This window comes from Ochotona curzoniae, unplaced genomic scaffold (genome assembly GCF_017591425.1).
Source record: "Ochotona curzoniae isolate NIBS_2020 unplaced genomic scaffold, NIBS_Ocur_1.0 scaffold_3890, whole genome shotgun sequence".
NCBI classification, from domain to species: Eukaryota; Metazoa; Chordata; class Mammalia; order Lagomorpha; family Ochotonidae; genus Ochotona; species Ochotona curzoniae.
The window spans coordinates 36,422,072-36,435,405 of record NW_024467115.1 but is presented as its reverse complement, the minus strand read 5'-3'; the positions used below and the strand labels follow the sequence as shown (position 1 = coordinate 36,435,405).

The window sequence follows — 13,334 nt, the reverse complement described above, 5'->3', positions numbered from 1 at the left end:
AATGTTTCCTGGTTACATATCCATTGATTAGTATGCAATTTTAATGCTGAGTGGAAATCCATATCAAATAAGCAGACGATTCTATCCTATCTCATTCATTCCTTCCAAACTTCCTATAGCCTCTGGAGTACAGCAATTAGCAAGGGCGAGACTCCAGAGAGAAAGTCAAGGGATAAAGCAAGAGTGGAGTGGGGGAGTTCCACAGCATGGGCGGACACCTCTCTGGGCCAAGACGCAAAAGCATCCTCCACCAAAACCCAGAGGTGCAGAAGTCACAGCTTGGCCACTTGTAGTAGCTCTCTGGGAAGTGACCCAGTTTGGCTTGTATTGGCTAGAGAAATAACCTCCAGTTCCTCTCTGGGCACACAAAACAAGAGCAATATTGACATTCTTCTGTAACTTTCATGTATCTGCCCTTATGTACAGGAAATCTCAGCAGGAAACAAACCCTGGAATCCAAGATCCCACACTGACCAAAGATAGTGTAGAAGCAAAGCAAACTACCTGAAACCCCAAAGTGGTGGAGCCCTCCCAAGCAACAGATGATGTGTGAATAACAAAGGCTGTTCTTACAGTTCAGTCCCAAACTCCCTCAAGAAAAGCCCACTCTGAAATGCAAGACTCGTGAGGCAGAGTCACATTTCCCAATCAGCACACAGGAAGGGGAGTGAAGGAGGACAGGCTGTGGGGCACACCGAGCTTCCCTGCCATGCCTTGCATGTAGGCTTGAACCTCACACCCATGAGAATCCACAAGCAAAAGGATGCACCTGCTCAGATTAAGGGGAGCCACTTAGCCACTGCGGGAGCCCCAGGACAATGAACAAAGCTGAGAAGAGCCAGGCAAACCTACCTGGGGTTCCCAATTTCTTAGGTGTGCCCCTACAGTCAGTGTTCCCAAGGGTGCCCATGCATGAGTTTGCCTGTTCCACTCTTAGCACTGACCAAGGCAGCATTAGTTGCGTCTCACCTCTATCACTGCTTGTGTCAACATGTGTATGTGAAGGGGAAAAGGGACATGGTGGACAGCTACTGTAGGACATCATAAAGTGGAAGAGTGAGCTGGGTGGGTTCTATTACAGTGCCTCTGTTTGAGGCACTAAAAATTACATTGCAAGTGATTCTTAACATGTATCCTGGCAACTAGCACTTCCTCCCAACTACTGATGGGCGAAACAAGGCCTGGAACAAAGAGCCTAGAGCAACTTGCCCAGAGTCACAGACCTGCATCAGGAATGACACTAAATGCCAATATGGTCCTGCCTGACACCAAACCTGGAGCCACATGGACTTGGAACCTGTCCCTTCACAAGTGCCCAAGCCATCTCTACTTTGTGAATTTAGGGATCCATGATTGTCCTCGAACAAGCTGTGAGGTTTACCTCGCTGTGCTCCCCTTTCCTGCACTCCCTGCCTGCATTCACCCACCAGCTTCCTCTTGGGGTGAGGGGGTACTCTTATTTCAATCACTCTGTGCTGAGTCTGCCCTCCACCCCTGCCACCACTATGCACGTGGCTGGGAAACACTGACATTCCTACAACAAAACCAAGGATGGAGCTTCTGGTAGAAGCATTTTAGGTCTTAGAGAACCATCTTACCTTACAGCTACTTTTGAACATAAGGGTCTTTTGGAGACCCAGAAGTCAGATCCTAAGACCATATGACATATCTTACAAGATCAGTCCTGAATTTAGTTTTCTCACAGTGCCGTGGGCCAATGCTCCCTTCATGCCAAGTCCCAACACACGCTATCTAGACAGGTGAAACAAATTTTCCACCTAATCAGAAGATATTTGCACTTCCTGGATTTGCACTGTCCTTGATGCTGAACCTTGACCTCATTTTGGGTACTTCCAGGAAAGCACTGACTAACTCATGGAGATTAACTCATGGTTAACTCATGGCTAACTCATGAGAACTGGACACAAGAGAAGTAGAGGTTGATAAAAAAAACATTTGAAGAATTAACCAGAAAATGGAGTTTTTGCTCTTCTGTCTCTCTCTCTCGCATAAACATATTTTCCCAAGAAGGCATCTCATGAGCCAACCGAGCCTCATCCTGATCCTACCCCTCAGCTGTCACTGAGGACATGAGCCAACATGAAGCACTCGTCCAGGCAGCCATAAGCCAATACACGGGGACTTGGGTTCCTTGACAGAGAACTTCTTCCTGGACCTAGAAGGTCTTACAACTAGAATGTAACTGTGGTCTCAGGGCCTGTAGGGTGCTTCTGAGGAATTAGCTTTATAGAGTTTTTTTTTATAGAAATAGCTTTCTGGAAATACAAAGACAAAATAGCACAAAGTACCCCCCCTTTTATTATTCATATTAGAAGCAGAGAGTCAGACACATAAGCAAAGAATCAGCCCCCACTCATGGGTTCACTCTCCAAACACACCCTGTGGTCAGGGAGCTCAACCCAGCCATCCCATGTTGATGGCAAGGGCCAGCTACTTGTCACCACCATCACCTTCCAAGGGCACACATGAGCAGGAAGCTGCAGTCGGGAGCCAGAACTCAAAGCCAGGTGTTCGAGAAGCCAGGTGCTCGCATCTACCCCAGGGCTTAGTGATTCTGACATGTTCTTAGAACTGCTAACTGCTGCTCATCCCCTCAGCAGCAGTTTCAGCGTTCTCGACTAATGTGATGATACTGGGCATGTCCCTCAGAGCCATCCAACCCATAGACTGTGTCTCCAAAGAAAAAGGGGTAAATTCAAACATCAGCATACCTGGAAATGTGTTGTCTCACAAAAAGGTCAAGGGGAGGTGGCTTCACAGAACAGGCATGACAGGTAGGGCCCTAACAGGTTGGTGTTTCTGTCTCCCCAGGATGTGCAATGAGATGAGCTAAAGCTGCAGCCTAAGGAACCAGGGGTTCAGCAAAAGTTCCCTGTTGATGTCCCACAAATGCCATTTCTCCCATAAGAGATCTGCTGGCTGATTTGGAAATGGAAAATAACAGCATAGTGAGCCGTTGGACACCTTACTTTGATCTGGTCCCAAACTCCAGGTTTTATGCCAGAAGGCCCAGAGAACCCAATGTGACTCAAGGACCAGCATGTGAAATCAGACCTCTCAAAGACGGGCATCAAGATACCAGAGAGGGGGCACAGGACACTAATCGGCAACACTGACAACAGAGTCCCAAGTGAAGCTCAGATTTGAGAATGTTCAGAATGAACACTAACTGCTCAGATCTTGGTTCAGCCCTCACACCCCTCCTAGGCAGGTGGGATGCTCAGGGCCTCCCGAAGTACACAGGCAGATTTACAACAGACAACAACAAGTTTCCTTCACTAGGGACCTTAACGAGGGCTGTTCCACAGAACAAAGGGAAAGCAAGTTCAGGATGTTAATTATTGCCACAGCCCATAAGGAACAGTCCTTACTATTCTTGCATTAGTGCCATACGAAACACACGCTGGCATTTATTCCTATGTGAAGATGCTGGACATCCCTTTTCACCACCCTAGAGTCACACTGATACCTTTGTTACTTGTTCATCGACTTCATACGGATGAAGGTTCACTATTTTTTCCGTTTTTCACCCCATGGTGGACTGTACTCAAGGGAATGTATAATGGAAGTGTAGCAGAAATGAATATGTTCAACAGAGAGAAATGACTATGTATGAACAGAGAGAAGCATGTCCTTGGGCATGTGCCACAAGGATGGATTCATAGAAAAATGGGTGATAATCTCCTACATTATTGGGAGACACCTCAGTGGCAGCATGAAGAACTTGTGAAAATTCACAAAATTGTAAGACTGGAGGGGAGAGCAGTGGGCGGGGGGTAGAATTAGAAAGGAAGACCCCAGTTTCTATTATATGGTGTCATAAAACAATTTTTAAAAAATGAACCAATGGTACAAATAATACAATAACAAGAGGTGGCAGAGAAATCATGATTAGAAAAATGTGATTCAAAATAATGGAATCTCCCTGGATGCTAAATGTAACTTTGCTGGCTTTTGTTCCAATTTTTTGAAGACTGGTTTATTTATTGAAAGGTAGGCTTATAGAGAGAGTGGGGGGGAGACACAAACAGAAAGAGATCATTCATCTTTCACTCCCCAAATGGCTACAAAGACCAGGGCTGGGCCAGTCCAAAGCCTGAGCAAATTCCCCTGACTTTAATGGATAGGGCACAAAAGAGCTTCCTGCAAGGATCTGAGTTCAATACCAAATTGAGAAAACAGATAAAGCTGTCAAAATAAAAATATAAGATTCATTCCTGGGAGAGTTGAATAGGAGAGTATGGCTGTAACGTGTGACCATCATGATACTCCTGCTTCCCATCTCTGCTCTCCAGTTGTGGCCCATGGGATGGACCCAGGGGGAGTACTGTGGCCGCCACTTGCCAAGGGAGGCGTGGGAGCAAAACAGTAACAGACTGGGCCCCAACCAGTGAGTTACCACTGGAAAACCAGAATGGAGCCAAGTGCAGCTTCCCAGGGAAGGGAGGAGACACACTCTTGTGGCTTCCTATCCATTAACATCACCAGATAGAGTGTAGGCCAACGGGCCTGGCCTGTTCCCATGTACCCAAGGAGTGGAGGAGGCATAGAACAGAAGAGAAGCCAGAAGTGTCACCGAGAAGTGGCTCCTGGACAAAAATGCCACAAAAATGAACATCCTTTGACATCCCAGGCTGGTCGTCCCTGCCCCATCCCCATCGGACACAGCGATCAACCTACGACCAGGCTCACCTTCAGGAGACACCATGCCCTCAGCATGCTAGCTCACATTGTCCTAAAATGTCTGCCAGAAGCTTATCAAGCAGTAAAACAACAGCCTGAAAATATCTTGACAATAAACATAACAGCAACATAAACACGCCCAAGTTTCTATATAAATCGTTCTCATCACCAAGCACAAAGAACAGCTGAGGTCCGACAGCAAAGCTGCTTCTTGTTACAGCTTCAAGTCAAGAGAAATGAAAGCCCTGCTCTCTGTCCCCTCTTGCTGCTCGGTCTAGCTAGCCTCACACAAAGAGAGGAGGGATTCACAATGCCCAGCTGGGGGGGGGGGGGCAGGTCTCCCTTAGCAACTGCAGCCTGAGCAGTGGGCACCCATGCTTCAGGATTTGCTAAAGGAAGAAAACATCAATCCAAGGTCTTCCATTTATCTACAGTCTTAGAGTTTCAGGATCCTAAAATTCCTGTAAGAAAGAATACAAATGTGGTGTACACTGGACATACTTAACTTTTTTAAAGATTTATTTATTTAGAAGGCAAGTTACAGAGAGGGACACACACACACACACACACACACACACACACACGAGAGAGAGAGATTCCTCTCACCTATCTGCTAGTTTATTTCCTGAATAGCTGCAATAGCCAGGTTTGGCCTGAGCCAGGCCAAAGCCAGGAATCTGGAACTCCATCTGGGTCTCCCATGGGAGTGACACAAGCCCAGGCACTTGGACCATCTTCCACTGCTTTCCCAGATTATTAGCCAGGGAGCTGGATCTGAAGTGGAACAGCCAGGTGCTTCAATATGGGATGCCAGTATTGCAGTTAGAAGCTCAATTTGCAATGCTGTAACACCAACCCTGACACTTACTATTTCTTCCCATCTTACTAAACCTCCCCCAGTTCTCCTGGCAGAGGAATATGACATGGAATGTTAGACTGCCCAGCAGACACTAGACTTGTTCTACCTGGAGCTGGCCTGAAGAGGCCATCTTGGATCTCTGTTAGGAGGCTGTAAAGGAGGCTGTTAGGAGGCTGTAAAGTTCTCAAGAGAGCGGCTGTTACAAAGCAAGGCCCCTCCACATGTGTGGCTGGTTTTCTGACACATGACCGTTTCCCCTTGGGTTCTTCTGCTGAGCTACAATACAGCCAAGGGCTCCTCCCCAGGGAGCTCCTCTTGAATATTTAGCCTTCGAAATCATGAGCAAGCTAAACCTCTTTGCAAGATAAAGCCCCCAGACTTCAGGTACTGTGTTACAGCAACAGAAAGCAGGCACCAAGCATCCTTGGTCCAACTCAACCCTCCCTTTCACGGGGGACAGCTCCAAAAGCCATGCGGATGTAGCCAGAGCACTCAAAGTCAGGGCCAGCTTGTTTGTGGTGACCACCCTGTATCTATGCATTCGCTGCATCCCACCCTGTTATTAAGCACCCGTGGAGGGGCAGGCGAGGGCTTTTGAGCGAGACTAAATACCCCAACATCTGCTTTTGAGCACAAGAAAACCTCCATGTTGCTGTGAGTCTTCCTGGCTTGTCTGTGCTTGACATTCACGCACTGCTTTCCACTGGGAACTGCCAAATGCTTCCCAGAGAGAAGCAAAGAAAACACGGATCTCTATGGCCATGTGCCTTTGACCAAAATGTCCAGAAGATAAGTCGGAAAAGGTGAGGCAGTCCTAAGCTCACAGTGCAGCTTGGGACTCAGAGGGAAGCTGAGAAACCCAGCTGTTGTGCAGGTGACAGCAGACAGCACAAGACCACTCAGTGACGCAGAAACATCCAAGGGCTGGCAGCATGTCGACAGCACAGAAATGACCACCTGTGTTTCTGAATCACCTTTCAAATGGGGAGGTGGAATTGCAGTAGCCAAATAATTGTGATCCTTGCCTGGGAGGCTGGTGCTCAGCAGGCTCAGCCTGAATGCTAAAGTAACAGCTTGGCTCCTCTTCTATTTACAGTGTGCAAGGGCTCCATTTAAAAAACAAAAAAGTGTTTCCTGCGGCTGAACTTGATCTTTTAGGGATAGTGGAGTAAGAAATGACATCCAACTCGGGAACTCTAAAGTCTGGTCTTACAAGGAGCTTTGGATCCAAAGCTCTGAGTATACCATGGAAGTCACATGGTGCTGCTACCTTCAAGTCAGAGAGAAACATCACCTGGAGATCATGTCAGCCAAGGAAACCGAGCCCAGTCCTGCCGTCCTTATCCATGAGTCCTAGTCCTCTAAATCCATCAGTTTCCCCACAGAGCACTAACCTATTAGATTCTACTTCTCGGCCCAAAAGTCCCCGACTGTAGTCACCTCGTAAGGGTGACAGGTGTAACTGAGGAGGCAGGCGTCAGGTTGTTCCAGGCAGGGAGCCGCCATCAGCGCTCAGTGCTGAACACAGGTACCAGCTCACATCCCTCTCTGCTGGCCTCAGCAAAGCCTCAGTTTCCTGCATTTGTGTCTGGCCTCTCTACCATTTCCCAGTCTTACCATATAACAAAGCAACATTTTGTTGGGCCTGAAAGACCCAATTTGCAAGCATATTGGCACATGCCAATGTACTCCTAAGGGCACTTGCTGGTCACTGAATACAATTGTGAATCACATTTTTCTTTCATCAGCTGAAACTAGTCAAGTGGAGGCGTCTAAAATCTCCAGATGAGGGCCATTTGCCAATCTTCAGGCAAAGCTGACAAGAGCCTGGACTATCAGCACCACCAGCTCTTTCACCCAGCTGTGCAAGGACTGTCCAACGCAGCGGGCTTTCAGGGACCACATGTCAGGCAAAGAGGTGACACTTGCACACAGACTACAGTGAACTACAGTTGAAATCTTGTGTTACCTGCTTCCCTGGGCACTACGTAAAAACAGCTACACACAAGGCTACCAGGCCCTGTTCCTAGCACATGAGACTTCCCAAGGCAAGAGCTTCATGTTCCTTTGTCCTAAGGAGCAGGCCCTGAGCCTCCCCCAAAACCACCTGCACAATCCACAATGCTGACAAAGCCTTTCACTCAGATGTACCCTGTTCCTTCGGGCTTAATGGCGCCTTATGGACAGTTTGCCTAGAATGTTTTAAATTGCTCTAGGGTCATTTATTTGTATTTGAGGGAAATTAGAGAAATAATACAGGTTCCCCCCAAACTATCCCCTTTTATTATTTCCCTACTTCACTTCCTGTCTCCCTGCTCTCCTCTAACCTGGGGAAGATCTACAAAAACCAGAAAAAATGCAAAAATGGAACAATAAAAGAAATCATACAAGAATTTTGTTCCAAACTAAATATCAATAGGCAAAACTGAAAAATTCTTAAGACAACAGGAACCTTTGTAGTTTTCCCAGAGACATTCTTAAAACAAACCTCTCCCTCAAGACAATTTTAGAGCTGTGCTAAGTTGAATTTGTATTAATCTCATTTAGGTCTAGTTTCCCAACTAACTTCTATCAGTTTAGCTGCTTGCACAGAACCTAGCCATTGCAATTGTAGCCACTGTGCCTGAGCCAGCCTGAGGCCATCCCAGCTTCTCCTCTGTCACCCTCCACTGTGGATGCAGGATTCTGAAACATTCAGCCATGACTGCCCTGCTTCCCTTGCAGCTAGATTGCCAAGTGGATCCATTCTAATCAGGGACATTTGTGAGGAAGTGCCTGATCTCACTTCCAGGAAAGCACTTTAAAGGGGTCAACATCAGTTGTAATATCCTCGCCCTCTCCCCTTCCCAGGATGTTAACCTAGAAATGCCAAGTAATCCGAAAACATAAAGCAACAACTCTAAGAATGATGATATGGCCGGACATCGCAGAGTGGAAACACGGTGTGATACTGAGCCAGGTTTGGTCTCTCTGCCCCCAAGTTCCTTGAGGAGTGTGATAAACAATTCCCTGATTTATTTAGCTGTCCCTAAACAATGATGATATTATGTCATCATTGTCTAATCCATGGCTCCTTCACATTGTTGCTTTTGATCTCTAGATCAAGTCACGTCTTTTAGTTTCTAAATGAAGCTTATGCTTTAATTTTAATTTCTTTCTGTTTGTTGTTCGAGATCCACTCTGGGAATGTAATGGTTTATTTGTCAATGTGCCATGGGCTTGAGCAAGCCCATCTGTTCCATAAGTGATGCAAGCAGAAATCAGAGTGGACTTAACCAGCAGAGCTGGCAGAGTCTGATCATCAGGATTGAGGTTTTAAAGCTCTTGGCCATTTTATTCAGCAACTCATGTAAGCAAAAGCTACTGTTTAGGGGGAAAAAATAAAACCCATCTAAACCACCAGCATGAATAATGGCTTCAAAAAGTAGAATTGGAATGATCCTTGTAGACCTAATTATTTGTAACAATAAAAATGGAATCTTAAGAGTAAATGCCTGTGGTTGAGAAGGGAACACAGGACCTACGCAGGCCATTGTTGGAATCAGAGACCCAGGCTTCTAATTGATTTTTGTGAATCCAGGTTTTTGCGGGATTTTTTGAACATTCCCCAAATTCAATTCACATTCAAGAAATGGTTTCTAAAAGAATGGCCATTGTGTGCTGGTCCAGTTTAACTTCAGCCTAGTTTCATTGCCCAACCTCCTAGCCAAAGAAATAAATGTTAAAAAAGTAAAACTCTGAAAAATCCATTCCTTTTCCCAAGGTGCAAAAGTCATCGTCTAACTATGTTGGGCACTTGGGCATCAGTGCCTCCAAATCTCCATTCATCTACTCGGAAGGCTTCCTAAAAATATCCTTAGAAGAGAGGCCAAACCACTGTGTGGACAGGCAGGTATGCAGTCTGTTAAATGACCCAGACATGACCCAGTGGCTGCCAGAACATGGACCAGGCACAACTCAGGGTGCTAATGAACTTTTTTTGAGAAGAGAGAGAGAAGGAAGGAAATGAACATTTTGTTATAGACCTACAGAGTGCTGGCCTTTTCATTCATTCATCAACATTTAGTGAGTACAATCTATATGTTAGAGTCTCAACTGGGTCCCCTATACCCAGATAGAGAAGTGAGTGAGAAGAATTCTAGGAGGAATGTTCGACCAGCAGTGAAGATGTTGATTAGTGTGTGCTCACTCTCAGGAGGCCTGGGTGCAACCTCAGCTCCAGCTCCTGAGTTCTCTCTCCTGCCAGCGTAAATTCTGGGAGGCAGGCTGTGGTGATGGTTCAAGCACCCGGGTCTCTGCCACCCAAGTGGGAGACCTGGTTTGCGTACCCGGAGCCCAGCTTCAGCCAGTCTCAATCTAGTCCTTACAACTATTTTGGAATGAACTCAACAGACACGAGCTCTCTCTTTCTCTTTGTCCCTCAAACACAGAATTAGTAATAACAGATAATAAGTGTTATACATCATCATTACTATTTTCTCTTAAACTCACATCACAACTAAGCTTTTATATCCTCCAAACTGAGCCGAGTTGCTAAGGGACATGCCCAAAGGCACATGAGAAATTATGAATAATGGCTAGAACCAAACCCTAGCTGAACCCATAGACCAAGCTCCTCCTCCTATGCTGCAAAAGCAATAAAAGCCCCAAGGGAACCCAGAAATAAATATACAACCAGACACCACCAGTGGCAGTCAACTTGAAAGCAACTCACGTATCTGGTGCTAAGAGGCTGTTTGAACCTCAGGAAGATCCCACATGGCCCAGCCTTCTACCCTGAAGCAGCACAGCCAGCCCTAGCGCCGTCCAGGTCAACCACAGACTCACAGCTCCTGAAGCCCCAGTGTGTCCAACAGCCTCTCAGCAACCCCTCAGTGGGGCCCAGGGCGTCCAGGGATCAGTTGGGGAGGAAGACACGTATCAAACATGACACGTATCAAACATGACACGTTTCACATAAAGAAGAGACAAGGATTTCAATTGCACCACGGGAGCCAGGAGAGGATGAGTCTCCCAGATCAGGCATCACCGTTAGAGTCGAGTCCAGAAGAGAGGAGCCCACGGTCTTTGTCTTGTAAAGATGTCGTCCACCCTCCACTCAAGGCACCGAGACAAAGCAAGCATGCCTCTGCTTTCTCTACAAACTCTACCTTGTTAGCTCCTTTCTACAAGTAGAGCAACCAGCTCTACCTTGTTTTACCTGCCTGCCTTGTTTTACCAAAATATGAAACCAAATCGTAAGACAGCAAACAAATGAGAGTGAATATCGGCCTCCCCAGGAAGCAGACAAGAGCAGCTATTTTCTCCAGTCAAAACCCACTACAGAGGCCAGCATCATGGTGCAGCCAGCATGCATGTGGGCCCCGGTTCCTGTCCCATCTGCCCCACCTCTGATCCAGCTCCCTGCTCACAGCCTGAAGAAGGCAGCAGAAAATGGCCCAAATCCTTGGGTCCCTGAACCCATGTGGGAGACCCAGATGGAGTTCCCAGCCCCAAATGTAACAGCCATCCGGAGAGTGAACCAACAGGTAGATGATCTTTCTCTTTCTCTCTCTCTCTTTCCCTCTCTCTCTCGGCCTCTCTCTGTCACTCTGCCTATCAGACTATGACCAACAAAATCTTACTCCAATCACCATGAAAGGAGAGAAGGAAGCAAGGAAGGGAGGGAGGGAAGGAGATAGGTTATAGCAAATATCACATTTTACCAAATAGGTAAAATTAGTAAATCTCAGTAATCTGGTTCCCAGTGACCTTCCTGTAGAATATCTGAGTTAATGATTTACCCCTTCAAAGCCTCACTGGGCTTTGGGCTGAAAGCTCGCTCTCTCTCGCTCTCTCTCTCTCACACACACACAATATCACTTGGTGACTCTTGACTTCTCAATAACGACCACTGTTGGGAGCTGAATGAATCCTTTGGTCTGCTCAAAAGGGACCATGCTGCCAGCCCATCCTGTCACCATGCATTGTGGGTTGAATCTGTAGCCCCCAGTGCTGACGCCTTAACTCACAATACCTGTGATTGCAACTTAATTTGGAGATAGGACCTTTGCAGAAGTAACCAAGAGGTCTTGTGGCATGAGGTCCAACTCTGATAAGAAAGATCCCCATAAGAACTAGGTCAGACTGAGGGAGAACAGATGGAAATGCAAATGTCCACAAGCCAAGGAAATTATTAGAACCTAGAAAGAGGTCGAGAAAGACCCTGCCCTGGAGCCTTTAGCGAGAGCAAGACTGACTGTGCCCTAAGGAGCTCAGGTTCCCAAGCTGCAAGGAGAGATGTTTCTGCAGTGGCGAGCCACCTGGTTTATGGCCCATCTGCACATCAGCCCCAGGCACTAGTATACTGCTCCTCCTTCCAGGCTGAAACTCCACTGTTAATCCAAGTGCTGACCTGACTTGGTCCTGGCGAGAAGGATGGGACGACTGTGTCACACCTTAACTCCTATGCCACCCACCCACATATCCTGCTGGTCAACATGAGTAAGTACGCCCATGTGTACCAAGCAGAATTAACAACATCAAAGGTACATGAAGCCATGCAGTGTCATGGTGCATCTACTAGAGGACTCAGCAGTGGACAAGCCCAGCAAGTTCTCTCACACTAGTGGGGCGCAGGTTCCAGCAGAGGGAGATGGTCAGCTGTCAAGCAAATCAGTAATACAACGAAATATTGAGAGTAAGAAGGACATGGAGAAAAATAAGTCAGGGACAAGGAAGTGCTGGGGACTGGGATGGTGCTATGCCGGCAGAACGGGGACAGGGAAGGCCTTAGAAGAGGGTCATGTAGATAAAGAACCTGAAGAAGGTGCAGGCTCAGTCCATAGGTGTTTGCGGAAAGTCACCCAAAGGAGGAGCAAGTGCAAAGGCCCAGGGGCTAGCAGGAGGTCAGAAATAGAAGCTGACACCAGGGGAGGTCCTGTGGTCGACCATGATCATGCACAGACTTGAGACCTGTTAAGATTTGGGGTTGTATACGCAGGAGATGTGGAGCCGAGGGGGAGAGGAGGCAGCAGGGAGACCAGAGAGGAGGTTATTACAGCTGGCTCAGGGCAGCTGGCTTGGAGCGGAGTGGTAGCAGCGTCCCTGAGACGCCCGGTTCCCTACCCTGACAGTTAACACTGGAATCTTGTAAGCTCACTGTGGTGGTCACCAGCCAAATGGGCAAACTAAACATGACAATAAAGGCTGCACAGATGACAAGTCTACCTCCATGACATTCTTGAAGTGACAAAATCATAGAGTGGAGGGACAAGGATTGGGTGGAGAGGAGTGAGGGTGCCTGCAAGTGCAAGAGGACAGTGTGGGGGCCTCTCATGGAGCAGCTCTGGATCTTGAACACACAGTAAAATATCACACACACACACACATGAACACACAAGACCATATGCTTGCATATGCACACATGCATGTGCATACATATATGTCTATGTGCATATACTGCACATATGCCCAACCCTACATATGAACACAGGCATATGCATGTGCCACTTTACATATGTGTAAATGTGGGCACATGTGTGCACACCCATGTCAGATGTCAACACACCTGTAGGCACATATGCCCCGCATATGCATGCATGCACATACCCCTATGTACATGGCAATATGAACACATGCACATGCAGTGTACATAGGTACACATGTACATGTGCACACCTCAAGCACACTTACTCCTACAGACACACACGCATGCAGAGATATCAGCGTGAGAAGCAGGTGAAGTCTGGGCAGGGTGAGTGTTAGCTCCCTGGCTAGGAGGTCTCACCGC

The 13,334-nt window shown here is 47.2% G+C and overlaps 1 protein-coding gene across 1 annotated transcript in view; it reads right to left on the bottom strand.

Annotated features, from left to right (window-relative positions):
* The window catches only part of FNDC1 (fibronectin type III domain containing 1), an 83,583-nt gene that overhangs the window by 63,389 nt on the left and 6,860 nt on the right, over positions 1-13,334 (bottom strand). The window lies entirely within an intron of this gene.